Source organism: Antennarius striatus, chromosome 4 (assembly GCF_040054535.1).
Source record: "Antennarius striatus isolate MH-2024 chromosome 4, ASM4005453v1, whole genome shotgun sequence".
Classification (NCBI taxonomy): domain Eukaryota; kingdom Metazoa; phylum Chordata; class Actinopteri; order Lophiiformes; family Antennariidae; genus Antennarius; species Antennarius striatus.
The window spans coordinates 16,022,476-16,036,286 of NC_090779.1; positions in this window are offsets into that span (position 1 = coordinate 16,022,476).

Genomic DNA, 13,811 nt, shown 5'->3' on the forward strand with positions numbered 1-13,811 from the left:
AGGGGCTCCGGGTGGCGTCAGGGAGGCTAGGGGAGTCGCTCCATTCGTTTGTCGGTACTGAGAGGCGGAGTCGGAGGCTCTCGGAGCCGGAGAGCAGAGGTCGGCCTGTCCGGGACGGCGGTGCCCAAACTGTGGGCCAGGGACCGCTAACGGTCCACCGCTGAGGGAACCAGGAACTGTGTTCGATCGCACCGTTATTCCAGTCAGGTGAGGGTAGCTAACAGATTTTACGGAACTTAATGACCAGAGGGAAAGAGCAAAGGATGACGCAGATTGGAAGTTAGGGTTAAACCTTCACCGTACAGGTGATTGTTGAAGTTAAGGCCTTGAGGTTTCCTCATTTTGCATGAGATAAATGTGTGAATGCTAAATCATAGCAAAGACAGACCTAGAGACATTATTACCCGAAAACACCCAGGTATGCCAACACCAACGTCAGCATGACTGAAATAATTGGGGAATAGTTTCATGGCTGTCAAAACACAATCCTCTATTAATTGTTTAGCTGAGCTATATCACGAATAAAAAACAGAACATATAGTTAGTGATCAAGGTATACTGTACATAACATGGATTTACATGGAAAAACACATGAATACATACAAAATATGAGAAATTAGTCCCCCAGATCTTAAGATTCTGAATTTACTGTATTTACATTTCAGCAGTGATAATGCTCAGATTTCCATCACCTCAAATTAAAGAAGTCAACCTAATTCTGTGAACTACCTATTTGCAGCAATTTTAATCACATGTTTAAGATCCGTATTTATTAACTAAAACATGATCCTCAGATAACTATGATGCATTTGTAAACTAGATATAATGTCTGTCGTTTATCAGATAAATTATATCCATCTGAATGACTAAATCTTCAATGTCTCGGCAAAATGTGTGTTTCTTACCTCCCTTCATTGCTGCACTGTGACTCATTACCCACCTCCCACATTTGGTTTGTGATCCGTATCTGGACCCAATTGCCCAAAGTAGTGGAGTACTATTAATAATGGACCTAAATTACCATATTAAAGAAACCGAAAAGATCCCCATCCATGCTTGAGTAGGTATAGTCCTCAACTTTTTCAAATGTTGGGGTTTTGAACCCTGGCCCTATTGTTTCTTTCAAGATACTGAACCTCAATTTTTACTTAGTGGTTGTAAAAGGTGGAAGTCAGTAAACATGGAGGTGTTAAGTGATGGACAAGACACAAGTTGACATATCTACACAAGTAGAAATTCAAAGATCCAGACTGTACATCCATTACCACAATTAGTTCAGCTTCCCAGGAAGTTCTTGTTATTCCTCCATCATCAGCATGAATCTTTTCCTTTTATGGTCCTATGTACCAATTTAAAAAAAGATGATTCACTGAATCCAGTTTAACAAATCCTATTTAAAATAAATTATTACAAAGTCTGATATTTTGTTGTAAAGAAAACCATCCAATGCAGCATTTATTGAAGATAGCACTACCAACAGCAAACAACTAGAATTTCAGCCCTTTTTTGAGAAAATGATTTACTCTGATTGAGCACTGTACCAATTTTTGTTTGTGTTTAATATCAGTTATTTCATCGTCATTACATCCCAATTAGATAACCCATTTTATATTTTAGTCCTGTGATGAGCCATAATGGGTCTCACCAGCTGTGTCAGATGCTACCTGCAGGCAGTTAACTTTCTCACTTACCAAGGTGTTTTCAATAGGAATGTAAATAATTAAAAAACAGCGATAAAAATATGTAGATAACAGATGGCACAAAGGAAAAGTTAAAAAAAATATTTGGATCAATTTTTGAAGCAACAGTTGGTTTGCATTTTGAAAGTTAAAACACCTGTCAAAAATAGAAGTTGTAAAGTATGCTTTTTTGTGGGAGCAGAAAGTTAGTCACAAATACTTTTTTTTTCAGTTCTTGATGTTTGTGTACTCAACTCTTGTAACTTTCACTCAGGACTTTAATATTTCACAAGGCACACATTGCACCATCCAGGCACTGATGCTCAGACTGTATGCATACTGAGATACAAGGCAGAAAGTAAGGAAGGAAGACACTTTATGCTTTATATTGATGTTTCCATTTCAATTTAAGTTGAATTGAATTATAGAGAGACAGAGAGGGATGAAAGGACAGGAAACTTTGCCTATCAAACCTCTCTCCTCTTTATCATAGAACTGCAGCTGTCTGCAGACAGACAACCTCCCTTCAAACGAACCGCTCCTTTTGAAAGCATGCTAACCTGGAGGCATACGATTGGAATGAGTCCCAATATCTCCTCTAGCTCACTTTATATTCATCTACGCGCTGCCTTATCAAGCTAAAGCTTTATGAGCTCAGATGCAAACTCCAGAGGAGGGTCTTGGTATGTCAGTCAAATCTGATAAAAATGTGATTCTGTCTTGATAGCTTCTGCTTGGGCCTGCTGTCCTTATATCCCCCCATTTTTTCCATGTGTAATTAATTGTGGTTTAAAAGGTCGTAAGGTTAATGCATGTGTGAACTGCATCTCCACTCTCAGAAAGTCTATATTTGATAGTCATGAATATTTTAAAAATTGACATAGGTAAACAAAAACAGGGATTTTTCCGAAAAAGCAACCCCACAAACAATGAACACTAATTAAACCCCTTACCCCCTCAAATGCCTTTTGAGGGGTAATGGATTTGTGATTCAATGCATAATGGATTTTATTCTTCTCTGATGGAGTTATCATTAACGTTAATGCTCAGCTGTTTCACAAATTATAGAGCCTGATCCATGAACCAGAACAGCATAATCTGTTTGGGGGAGGGAGTTCTGCACTTGAAGACTGCAAGCTAAAAGCAGAAATGGGCTCAACCACATTACTGATTTATACACAGTGTTTCCGCCATGCCCATCAATTAGTTTAGGCTATCTATAAACAGCTTAGAACTAATTAGCTTCTGGCCAACAAATGGGCTCATTAGGGGACATTAAACACTAATATGAAGGTTGTTATTGACTTAATCTCAGGAGAAACCCAATTAGCAGCCAAATTTGGAAAATGACTCGGAGGTAGAGAGACAATCTGATTGGCGAAGATGCGGGAGCTTGGCAACCTGGGATGACTTTGCCTGTGGGTGAGTGGTGGGATGGAGAGAAACGGAGACATCCAGCCAGAGATGAGGAAAGAGTTAAGGGAATATATAACTGGAACGACACAAAGGAGGTCTACGTGAGTGCTTGTTTGCGTGGGTGTGGAGAAAGAGAACAACACATGGAGGTTGGGAAGGAGAAGGACTAAGGAAGCCGGCGGCAAGAGAAGCATCAGGGGTTGGATGAGGCAAGTGAGAGAAGAGGAAGAAGGATGAGGAAGTATGTGATTCAAGAACAGAGCAGCAATTGGGGCGATGATTTATTAGAAAGATGTAGAGTATTTGAAGTATTTGTACAAAAATTTTCATCACTATTTATAACCATCGTTATTTTCAGCTTGAAGTGTTGAAGTGGCTAACTAAAAATAAAGAAAACGAAGATGATTGTTTATTAAAATCATTATTGAAATATGCTTGTAGCAAAAAACAATTGTTTAACTGTTTAGCATAAAGTGCAAACAGTTGAGTAAAATAAGGAAAAGGCACTTGCCTAAACAACACAAAAATAAACACTTCAGGCTTATTTCAAAGATTTCACAGGAGCACTACTGTATTCAAGTTATTATCATATATCACAGAGTATAACATGCAATCTGTACTCTGTTAGTAACAGTACAGTAAGTGTTAGAGTTTCATTATTTTTTGTAGCTTCCTGTTTTAGTTTGAAGGTTTATTTTTCAATGTTTTCATTCAACGCATATCTTTTGACACTTGGTCACCTGTTTCTCACTGTTTCTTCCTTCTGGGTATATTATCAGTACATTTGTGCTTTTTCTTGACAGTGTATTGGTTTTCCTTCTGGGGTACTTGTGATGTCAGTTTTTGCTATCTTCCTTGTGTCCTTAGCAACTTCTCATTTTTCATCTTCACCTGAATTTTCCTCTGTTTCTCGAATTGGATTTCTTTTTTGGTTTTTGGACTCATTAAAACCTCACACCACCAGACTCTTGAACACAAAATACAAGGCTTAGTGTAACTTTACTTTTGTTCTTCATACTATAATAAGTCCTTAGCACCGTGCGATCCCTCCTGGAAACATGCAAGGTGAAGACATATCGCATTATCAATTTTTCAATCAAGTGCAATATGTGCTTACAGAATGTGCAAACATTCATATTGTGTTTGGAGTGTTGAGTTCATATTTTGTCTTTTATACTAGCAGGAATATGAATGTTGATTTTTTTTTGTATTTTGTATATACAGTGAAAATAAAGGTTGACTGTTCTATTAGATTTTTTTAATTGCTTTTGCTTGTATTTTGGACTCCCTGCCTTTTGTGTGTCTGCAAGTTTTTCTGTTTTTGAAAAAAACAAAACAAAACACACAACAGAAACTTTGCAGGGATTAGCTCAGTCCTCCGTCAGTGAAAGCTGTGCCAATAAATCACTTCTTCTAACGTCAGCACCACAAAGACAGAACAAAACCCATGAGAGTTTCGGGGTGACATGTCCTTGTCATGTCATACTGCTTTCAAGGTAGCTGTGTAATTCCCCCAAAGGTTGGTGATGACAATTTCATTCTCTAGTGTGAGTCTGACTTTCATCTTACACTTAATAACTGTTGCACTGATATTAAGGACATCTTTGTAAGCAAGCGTAAGAGTTAGAAAGCAACAGTGAGAAAAAACATGAGAGTATTTAGATTTCAGTTAACACGATCAGCCCATTAAAAGACTTTAGAGCAACATGACTTTCCCCAATAAATTGTACGTATACTGAAGGAGCATACAGCATATTGTTTTGGCATTAAAGATGCATGGACATACAGCAGTTCAAGTGAGAAATACCCCCCCCCCCGACACACTTACTCACTATACATTATACATCTTCGCTTAATATGACAGTAACAGAAAAGAACTAAAATTCCCTCCCATTTTCTGTTACCACTTATCCTTACAGGGTCACAAGCTACCGAAGATGATTTCGGGTGACAGGCTAGATACACCTCTGACAGGTGGTCAGCATGTTCACATTCACCCACCCAATTTATAAAAAACAATTTTTCCATATTACATGTTTTGGTGCACCCAGACGGACCCAACACAGACACGGGAGACCTTAAAGCCCTTACGATGATATTTAAATTTTGGGTTATGTCTTCTAGTTAGCCATGCCAACCACCACAAAAGAAAACACAAAAATTCAGGCATGTGGCTATCAAAAAGAGGGTTATCTTGCAAGTGAGTGCTTACACAATTAGAATGTAAATGGAAGGAATTAATTAAACTCACATGTTAAATATGGAAATGCCTTGATAAAACAATTTGAAGACAATAAATTGATTGTTCATGCATTTTAATGTAAGACTTAACATTAAAACATACACAAAAAACATGATTGCATACTTAACTGAAAGCAAACCAGCAGTGACATTAATAAAGAGTGAGCTCCTACATAGAAGCGGAGGAGGATGATTAATCTTTTCTGGTCTCTGAAGAACAGGCAGAGATATTTTTAACTAGAAAACTATGAAACAAGGTTGTATCCACCTCAACAATAAGCAATCTTACACGTGACGAGTACTCAACATGGTTACCCTTTGGGGAAAATATGTATTAAACTGTTTGTATAGTCTCAGATGCCATCGTAAATGACTAATTGAGTAGAAACTACAGATAAGGGAGCAGATCCACCGAGGGCAAGCTGTCTGATTTAGACTGTCCTCTGAGAATCATCTGTGTAAAATGTCAGTGCAACCCTAACCCTAACTGTTGAGACTCTGACCACGAAAAGTCAGGGGAGCATCAAAGGCCCTGTGTGCCAATACATGGAGTAGATGACTCAGAGCAGGGGTGTCAAAGTCAAATACACGGAGGTCAAGAAAAAATTTAATACAAGCAGAGGGCCGGACTGGTTCAATGTTTATTAAAACGTATTGAAACTAGAACCAAGGCAGTCAGACTAACACCCCGCGACACCCCTGAATTCAAAAATTTACCCTGATCTATTTTCAGGGTAAGTCACGGGATGTTACAGTTTCTGAATTCAAAATTTTACCCCAATCTACTTTCATAGGTCAGGGTAAATCAAAGCTATGGTCTTACCCTCACTGGCCTTCTCCCTCATCTTTCTATCTTATCCGGTTCCTGAGTGTACAAAAGTTGAAATTTGACCTTGACCTAGCTTTCTCAAGGTCATCACTCATTTCATCCCCTTTGCCGCCCAAGTAATGTGCTTTTTGTGTCATCTTTCTATCTACAACTGTTGCAAAGATATTTGGTGGACTAACGGATAGACGAAAACACAAACACTGAAAATTACAATACATCTTTTTGTGTTTCTGTTTGTGGAGTGAGGGTGTGGAACAGGTTGGGTGTGGAGCACAAGCAATGTCCAAGCATGATCCAGTCTAAGAAGCGCTACAAGCACATGGTTTTCACTGGGTGCAGGGTAGGGGTCTAACAATCGGGTGTTTTTTATTAATTCTGTTTGTTACTTACTTTTCTATCTGTTTATTCTCTTTTTTTGTATATATGTATATGTTTAGTACTTCATTTATTTTATTTTATTTTTTTGTACTATGCACTCTATTAATACGAGTAGTGAATTCATGTTAATGGAGAAGTCAAGAAGGGGTAGGATTAAATAAGCTTATGCTTCATCCTACTCCTTTTCTTTTTGTGTATTATTATTATTATTGTTGTCTTGATTATTGTTATTTTGCATATGTTCGAAATAAAGCATTCATTCATCTCCTTCGCGGGATGTGATGAACATAGCCTATTGAACCAAGAGCTAACACAGTATATGCAATTTAATGATTAAATAAATAAAGTAATATTTTCTTATGGCTCTGTCAGTAACTTCGGGGGAAACCTTTTCAACACTGCTTTGCGATGCACATTAGTCTGAGGCTGAGTGTGATATTTGATGGTGTCTCATCTTTCATACAAGTTCATCAATGTTTGGGGTTAGTCTCTGAGCTGAGGGAATCCTGAGGATTGAGTGAAGGTGTTTATCAGTCAGAAGGCTCCTGTGTGATGTTTTGTTCAGCTTCATCAGAGAGAACAATTGTTCACACACACATATGTGTGGCTAAACAGAATATCCAAGCAGCTTGGATGCGCAGCTTGAGCACTGCGTTGGGGACAAAACATGCAAACTCAGAAGACACACAGGTCTACTTTTTATCTCTGTGAATATATACTCTGACTCCCACCTGGCTTGAAACCCCCTGCTCTCAGCATCCATCTTTCTTTTAGCCATTTTTGAGGAGAGGAGTAGCTAAATTCAACCTCCGCTTTGACTGCTCATAAACAATGAAACCAAAGCCTGCTTGTTGCACTACAGTGAGTTCCGCTACCGTTGCATTGTGGGGAATGTAGTTTTGTTGTGTGCAAAACACCAGCGGACCTGCGGGCCTTGACTTTAACATATGTGACTCAGAACTACAGCCCTTTGGTTGTGTCTCTGTATATGCAGCAGTCCATCCAATATTCATCAAGCAATTTCAGTCTGGATCATAGTGGTCGATCAGCAGTATCTAACACTATCAAATGTATAGCCCCACAGCTAGCATAAATATGATTAATAGTATTTTGAGATCTAACAACTCAGTTAAATATTTCTTAGTGCCTCTCGTGATTCTGTAAGTTATGATTGTTTTTACCTAGAAAGAAAGTTTGGACTCTTCTGTATGTGTGTTGTGTATTTCTGCATGCATGTGTATTATGCTCTCAAACTTTGACACGAGGGAAAAAACAACAACAACAACGGTATATCACTTTCCAAAATCGAATATTTATTCCTTCTAACATCAACAAAATAGTTTTGGTTGTACTCATCCCATCTTAACCATGAATCAGAAATACCCATTTGGACCAATCACATTGTTTGTTGTTGTTGCTTTAGACAGGAAGAAAAATCTATTCATTTGTTGCATCATATGACAATATTTTGGTCAGAATACCCTCTGGTAAGTTGGTGACATTAGAAATAAATCCCTGAGCATTAAAAAATAATTATGTTGCTGGTGTTGTGCTTCTTTGCTGCATAATATACACAAGTTGAATTCTATCTCTCCTCCTTAGTCTCCACATTGTCTTCTCATGTCACTGATTCGACAAGGTGATATTACATTTTACGAGAGGATTTAAAGAAAACTGAGCCAACTTAATTGTGGATAATTCTGGACACAAATGAACAATTGCATAGATAAAATGTGATAGAAGCATAACGAACAGAAACATTGTGTAAGGAAAGCAATAAGGACCTGCATGTGGTGTGATATTATAGAGAAACCAGGACCAAAAGAGGCACCATTGGTCCCAGCAGGACTGACCTGCTTCATGACAATCATTTGCACTTGGTCCACTGCACACAGCAGCAGTTTGCCTTCATTTAGACGACTGTCAAAGATGTAAATCAAAATGGGACATTCATTCTCTACCTTCTCACCGTGTCCCTATTCAGTATCTTTAATAGGCTGATCAGTGCTCCAGTCTATGTATATGTTTGAAAAGGACCCAGATTTGTGGGAAGATGACACTCAGAGAAACGCTGAGAATATCACAGCAGTGTTGTACATCTGCAAAATGCTGGCGTGAACAAATATGCAGAGCACCAGTGACTGACTGACACATTTGAGCTATTGAAACGTGAATTAAAATGGAAGGAGCAGCGGACAGCCATTGAGAACAAAAGAAAACTGGAGCAAGCAGGGAAGAAAGAATTGGTTCATACAAAGCATTCAGCAGTGAAATACATGAATATATATGGGTATGTAAAAGTGGGTTTGAAGGAAGGGGAGCATGAAATCTAAACTAAACTGTGCGCTATGCCTGTAAAGAGGTTTGATCATATCATGTGTTGAGTTCGAAACTGTTCAACAGACCAAACACAAAAACATAGGAAGAGTTAGCAGCACTCCAGCTGCCAAAACCTGGTCAGAACTAACCGAAAGAAAATGTGGGTGCAATTACAGCACAGACAGTGATCATGAAAACACTGGGTTGAGTTTGGAGGGTCGGCACAATGAGAGCCTGCCAGTGGTGCAGGACTAGTAAGTTCTGACTCACATCTGTACTATTTCATCCCCAAGTTTTGTATTCCATGCATGGTGACTCACCCCCAGCTGAAAGATGACACAAATCATTTTATGAGACAACAGCAGTTGCACCAGCGAGCACACACAGTTCATTTAAGATCTCGGTATGCATCATCAGATTTCCCTGACTGAGCTTTCAAAACTCAAAGACAAAAGCAAAATTAGAACCAAGGCAGTCACAGACTGCAACATTCTGCGACACCCCTGAATTCAAAATTTTACCCTGACCTACCTACCTACACAAGTCAAAGATCAAAGCTAGTGCTATGACCTACTTTCATAGATGAAAGAACTAGCTTTGATCTACGGTCTTACTCACACTGGCCTTCTCCCTCGTCTTTCTATCTTATACTGTTCCTTAGTGTACAAAAGTTGAAATTTGACCTTGACCTAGTTTTCTCAAGGTCAGGGTCATCATAGATAGAGAGATAGATAGATAGATACTTTATTAATCCCGGAGGAAATTGCATCATCTCATTTTCATCTCCTTTGTCGCTTGAGTAATGTGCCTTTTGTTTCATCTTTCTATCTGCAACAGTTGTGAAGATATTTGGTGGACGAACGGACGGACAGACGGACGGATGAACACACAAACACTGACAATTACAATACACCACCACTTCGTGGGATGTAATTATAGACATATGGTATGAGAGACATTTTTATGTGTATTGAAAAGGTGCATTGCAATGAGTATGATCTCATTTCACTGGTAGTTTTTAGACTACAATCTCCCCTTTTATTGGCAACCACACACACTAATTTCCAAAGATAAAGGGACTGAATTGTGCAATCGTGGTGAATACAAAGAGTGGTGCGTGCAAGTATTTAAGAGCAAACCCATTTAACCCCCACTACTAACTGGGACTCATTGAGTTCTATGTTAGGCTGTACAACATCAATTCCTTGTCACATGAAAAATTGTGTTTTTTGTTTTATCTTTCTATGTGCAACTGTTGCGAAGATATTTGGTGGACTAACTAACAGACGAACACACGAACGCTGACAATTCATCACTGCTTTGAAGCGGGATGTAATAAAGCAACAATCTACACATGAGATCCAGTCCCACGTATCATTTGCTGTCCATTAAGGGCTTAATGTTTGCTGAAAATGAATTGCTGTCCCAGACCATGCCTTTCAAAAAAGTTTCAAGTAAACCAAGAGTAACAATAAATAACCTTATCCCAGGATGTTTGTCCCTCCACTTACTCCATATACCTTAGCCTGTTCTTGACCCTAAGACATTTTGTATACACTCCCAAGCTCAACCCCCCCCCCCACTCCGCGTATATCTTTTGGCTTATTTCCATTCCTCCCAGAAGACTTAGATGAAGAATACGCAGCTGGTCTTGTGAGCCCCAAATAAGCTTCAGATGAACTGACATACTTAGACTAAAAACAGGACAGGAGAAGCACCTCTATCCTCTATAGTAGTAGCGGGAAAGTGGAGTGGAGTATAAACATGTCTCAGACTAGCTGTTGTAGAAGTATCCATTTCAATTTAAAATATTGAGCATATGTTGTCATCAATAAGATTATATAAAACCTCCTATACGACCATAAAATACAATGAAATGTTGCCAAGAATTAATCCACATTAATAGAAAGTTTCTAAGCAGTATATCTTCCTGCCTACTCAAACATGCCTGAAGCTTATCCTGCTGGCTGATACAGATATGTATGTGTGGGCCAGTGGGGGTTTCCTGCCTACTGGTAGGAGGGAGGAACTATGAGCATGGAATGAGCGTAGCTTTGATCGTTTTTAATCCTCAAAGGAGGAGGACCGCAGTCCATGTGCAGGGTCTGTGCATGTTTGTGTGTTGTGCAGGGCAGAGGCAATAGCTCAGCTATGCACAGTTAAAGTGATTATTTATGTGTGCAATGCACAGTCCATCTTCCATAACATCTGGTGGTGTGACAAACTGACTTCCACTGCTAAAGTGCTTTTAACACATCCTATAAATGTCACTTGGCAGCATGAAGAACTCGCCTGTCTTTGTTTCCCTGTGGATAATTTCGTTCTAATAGTTGCATTAAATATAATTGTTGATGAAGCTTTGGTCAGACATATGCTGAACCTTACTACTTGCCACAAGAACAATTGACTTTGATGCCTCACATATTACAGTATGGTTGCATCCTGTTCGCACAGGATTAATCAAGCTTTTTGTGTGGCTACAATAAGGGAAGCATTTTATGCATTATCACAAAGCAACAAGAGAAGGCTGGAAACAGATTTTAAATACAGACGTGGGGTTTTATTTTTATTCTAACCACTCATTGCTCCCCTCAGTCCTACACAAAGCTTTTATGAAGAAAGAACTCTGTTTACACCAGAACTATGACTCAGGTACAGAGTGAATAAACAGATACTGGCCATCAGAGACAAGGTGGATATTAATTTTTCACAGAGTTCAATGCATTTGCTATATTTTTATCCATTATTGTCATGGTTTACTGTAGGACCCAAATGTGAAAAAGGTCAGGTAAGGGGAAGAAGGAAATGTATTTAACAAGGGAATATTGCAAGATGGTGGACCAGATGACCAGGATGAGCAGGTGAGTCGGCAGGAGGTAAATGGTTGAGGCAGGCAGGCAGGCTGGAATGGTAACAGGCAACAGGCAGCAGACCGGAACTGGTAACGTGGAGAAAACAGAGTTAGCAAAAGTCAAGGGTTGACTAACGAGAGCCACAGTGCTGATACTGACCAGCAGTACAAATGAACTGTTGACGAATGGTGGGAAGCTGGTCCTCATGAAGGTCTGGGGATGGATAATGGGAGACAGGTGTGCTGCTCTGCTGCCAGGAGTGGCTATGCCCAAGTAAGTGGGGCTCGGGTGTGACACAGAAGAGGAGAGAGAGAAGGAGCAACTGCAAATCCTGACAACTCCATGCAGGACCATTCTAATGGACACACATTGAAGGGAATCCATATATTTTAGATTAAGTCCACTAATGCTTGATGCTCTTCAGGGGAAACAATATGTGTGTTCATGATGAAGAAAATATAAAAACAGAGAGATAGTTGTGTGTGTGTGTGAAAAATGTACAGGAATTTGTAAATCTGTGTTTGGCATTCCACCAACAGGTGGAAACCACAAGACCAAACAGACCACGATATCTTAAGACAATTCTCACTTCACAATTTCTCTTTATACAGCTGAGACCCCATAGGGCACTCGGAGAGGTGCTTAAAATTGGAACACATCCATCTCAATCCCCTGGCTACCAGCACTGATGGATGTTAGCCTCTTCTGGAGAGACAATGAAATTGAAGAAAGACAGGATCTGAGGCTCCTATGGCACACATTTGCATGATAAAGAGATGGACAGGTTAAATCCCTTTGTGCTACCGTGTGTGTTAAACATGTTTTTGAATCCAGCAATAGCTTCGTTTTAGCCTTGACCTGGATAACTGAGAACCTACAGAGATATAGCCTTGATTGTTTCTCAGTATCCCTGATGCGTTTAGTTTGCTGCCACCATTGAGAAGACTTTATTTTCCATTCAGTTTCATCTCCACTTCATCCATACCTATACTGTATCACTGAAAAACTTCCATGTCCCATTTTGTCATTTAAATAGATCATTAATAAAGCTAAAGGATTGAATAGGGTCCTGGGTGACTGACAGAAGCTGCACATCACATCACATATTTTATATCTGTGATAGAACACCGAAACAGAATCTGTCATGCCTTGTTGACAGATTTTATCTCCCTACATTTTTGCTTTTCAAATTGCACCTTAGTTCAGACACTATTCTGGTTCTCTCTGCCTGTAACAGTTTTTTTTCTTGCAGAATACAGTACATCAACCTTTGAGATCACTATTTTACTCACTGTTTAAAAACCAAAGCACAATAACAAACACAACAGAGTGATCTATTCTGCCAACTTTCCATTCAATCTACTGAATACTCCATCAAAAAACTCCTTGTCGTTTCTGCTGATTTCTGCTCCTCTTCTGACTTTTGTTTAAGCTTAAAATGTAGTGAACAGAAATCTATTGGGAGTTTGTGGGTCACAGTAATAGTCATCCAGAAAACATTGCAATGTATTTATTGAAGCATCTTAGCTACAGTATGAACAATGTCTGTCAAAGGAAGTGTTTGTAGTATTGCAGAGATCAAAAGTTCAGTTTTTCCACCCGCTGTAAAGTCATTTGTGCATCTATCATACCTGCGAGTATTGGCTCTATAGTGGTGTGGTATAACAGCACCAAAGAGATGAAAGACGCATCAACAGAAACGTCAGCAATTTTGTGAGTATGTAGTTTTAAAAAAACCCAAAACAGCAGGATAAACAGTTTCAAATGAACTTCTAGAAAGGAAGTTGTAATTCAAAGCCTTTTGGTGAAAGATGTTAAAGGCAGCATTTAATTTCTGTGGCTTTTGGAAAACAATAAGTGTGTTATGTAATACAGTAGTTACAATTATTACAACTAATCAAAGCTGGTGCTTTAATCTATGGCCGTACTCACACTGGCTTTTTCCCTGGTCTTTCTATCTTATCCGGTTCCTGAGAGTACAAAAGTTTTCTCAAGATTTAGGTCATCATTTCATTTTCATCCCCGAGTAATATGCTTTTTGTTTCATCTTTCTATCTGCAATGGTTGTGAAGATATTTGGTGGATGAATGGACGGAC